Source organism: Nematolebias whitei, unplaced genomic scaffold (assembly GCF_014905685.2).
Source record: "Nematolebias whitei isolate Nwh7 unplaced genomic scaffold, NemWhi1 Nwh_scaf_44, whole genome shotgun sequence".
Taxonomy (NCBI): Eukaryota; Metazoa; Chordata; class Actinopteri; order Cyprinodontiformes; family Rivulidae; genus Nematolebias; species Nematolebias whitei.
Window position 1 is genome coordinate 68,200 of NW_023618589.1, and position 3,252 is coordinate 71,451.

The following is a 3,252-nucleotide window of genomic DNA, read 5'->3' on the forward strand; positions in this document are numbered from 1 at the left end:
TTAGCATCTGTAGCTGTTAGCGTCTGTAGCTGTTAACATCTGTAGCTGTTAGCGTCTGTAGTTGTTAGCATGTTAGCATCTGTAGCTGTTAGCATCTGTAACTGTTAACATCTGTCGCTGTTAGTGTCTGTAGCTGTTAACATCTGTAGCTGTTAGTATCTGTAGCTGTTAACATCTGTAGCTGTTAGTATCTGTATCTGTTAGTATCTGTATCTGTTGGTATCTGCAGCTGTTAGCATCTGTAGTTGTTAGCATCTGTAGCTGTTAGCATCTGTAGTTGTTAACGTCTGTAGCTGTTAGCGTCTGTAGCTGTTAACATGTGTAGCTATTAACGTGTAGTTGTTAACATCTGTAGCTGTTAGCGTCTGTAGTTGTTAGCTTGTTAGCATCTGTAGCTGTTAGCGTCTGTAGCTGTTAACATTTGTAGCTGTTAACATGTGTAGCTGTTAGCAGCCACGTATCGTCGCGTGCTTGGATAATCTAGTCTCGTGACTGTGTCTCTATTTTTCTGTGTAGGAGCAGGAGCTTCACGTCAGACCTCCACCAACCACATGTTTGTTCTCTAACAGGTATGGTTGTAATTTCTAGTAAAGTTGTTCAATATTAAACTTCGGTCCAGCAGCGCTCACGCGGTTTGGTTGTGCACGCGCTAACACCACCAGGTAGTCACGCTTGCGAGGTTCTTTCAAAATAAAAGCTGATGTGTGTCTCCTGTTGGTACAAACCCTGGACACAAAACACATGTTAGCACTGGAAGCTGTAACGGGACCAACATTCCTGCTCAGCTGTTTCCACAAAAAGTTTCAATCTCGCCCCCATATCCAAAGAGTAGAGAACTTTTTGTGTTGTAAGTTAAATAAATAAAAAACAATGAGTTTTTCATGTTTTGACTCGAGTTGATTGAAGTCATTCTTGCTGGTCTATGTTCAGAAATGATTTTTAATGTCCCCCTGTGAATATGATCCATAATATTTGACTTTAGTCTCTGTTTTGTGGTTATTTGTATGTTCGTGATGTGATAATGTTAAATTGTTTTCCCTGAAGTTTCCATTAATATTAAAACAAAACTCTTAGTTTCCAGTGACCAGTGAAAGACCAGTGGATTACAAGTGAAACGCCGGACTCAGTCTTCCAACTGGATGACAGACTTTTTTTTCGAGCGGACCGCAGCAGCGAGCTAACGGGGAAATCACGGGGGGGGCGGAGTGTGCATTTACGTGAGTAAAAGTTGGTCCACAAACTGTATTGTTGTAAATAGCTCATGCTCGAAGGCTTTGGAGCAAATAACAGTGAAATGTCGGCCACATTATCTACCCCGAGAGTTCACAGTGACTTTTATCACAGTTGTTTACATTCCTCCGGACGCTAATGCTAATGAAACACTGCAGGAGCTACATGATATCATCAGCTCGCTGCAGAACAAACACCCCGAGGCTCTGTACGTGGTAGCCGGAGACTTTAACCACGTGAATCTAAAGGACTGTCTCCCAAGCTTTAATCAGCATGTGACGATTCCGACACGTGGAGACAAGACGCTGGACCGTGTTTACACGAACGTAAAAGATGCATACAAAGCCGAACCCCGCCCCCACCTAGGACTGTCAGACCACATCTCAATCTTCCTGGCTCCTGCTTACATGCCCCCGCTGAGACGCTCCAGACAGGTACAAAAGAAAGTTAAATGTTGGATCCAGGACAGTGGCCCCATACTGAGAGATTGTTTTGATCGAACAGACTGGCAGGTTTTCAGAGAAGCTGCTGAAAATGGAGGTTCGCTTGATCTTGACCAATACACATCCTCAGTTCTGGGTTACATTAGTACATGTACTGACACAGTCTCCACTATCAGAAATGTTAAAAGCTACCCAAACAGAAAACCTTGGCTGAATGCAGAGGTGCGTACCCTGCTGGAAGCCAGGAACACTGCCTTCAGGTCTGGAAACTCAGAGGAGCTGAGTAGGACAAGAAAAGAGCTGGTTGCTGGTATTAAGAGGGCCAAGGCCACATATGCACAGAGGATCGAGGGTCAATTCATCTCACAAGACCCTCGGAGCATGTGGAGGGGCATTAAGTGCATAACTGATTATAAAGGAAGGAGTGAACAATGCCCCAAAGACCCATCTCTGCCTGATGCCCTCAACAAGTTCTATGCACGCTTTGAAGACCCGAACAGACCACGCAGCACCAGACTCACCTCGCCACCGGATGAAGAGCATCTCAGCGTGACCTCAGCAGAAGTAAGGAGTACCTTCAGGAGGATTAATCCGCACAAAGCAACTGGCCCAGACAACATCCCCGGAAAAGTGTTGAAGGAATGTGCTGATCAGCTCTGTGAGGTGCTGGCAGACATCTTTAACACCTCACTTACCCTGGAGACAGTTCCCACCTGCCTGAAGACTGCCACCATCATCCCAGTCCCAAAAAGCTCTACAGTGACTGGTCTGAATGACTATCGGCCAGTGGCCCTCACCCCGATAGTCGCTAAATGCTTCGAAAAACTGGTCATGACTCACATCAAAACAACCATCAACATCAACGAGGACCCTCATCAGTACGCATACCGTGAGAACCGATCAACAGAGGATGCAATCTCCTCTGTGGTCCACACTGCACTCAACCACCTGGAGCAGAAAAACTCTTACGTCCGTATGCTCTTTGTGGACTTCACATCCGCCTTCAACACCATGATCCCCCAAACCCTGATGGACAAACTATCCACACTAGGACTAAGCCCCTCCATCTGCAACTGGGTACTAGACTTTTTAACAAACAGACCACAGTTAGTGAGGATCCACAACCTCTCCTCCTCCACCATAACCCTCAGCACTGGCTCTCCTCAGGGATGTGTGTTGAGCCCCCTTCTGTTTACTCTGCTCACATATGATTGTGCAGCTACCCATCCAGGCTGTCACATTGTAAAGTTTGCAGATGATACAGCGGTGGTGGGATGCATCACAAACAATGATGAGTCCAGCTACAGGCAAGAGGTGGAACACCTGGAGAGCTGGTGCAGAGAGAATAACCTTCACATCAATGTGAAGAAGACAAAGGAGATGATTGTGGACTTCAGAAGGAACAAAAACACCTACACCCCCCTGAACATAAGAGGATCTGCGGTGGAAGTGGTCTCCAGCTACAAGTACTTGGGTGTACACATGAATGACAACCTCAGCTGGAGCAACAACACCACCAGCCTGATCAAGAAAGCTCATCAGAGACTCTACTTCCTCAGACGGCTGAGGCGAGCTGGTC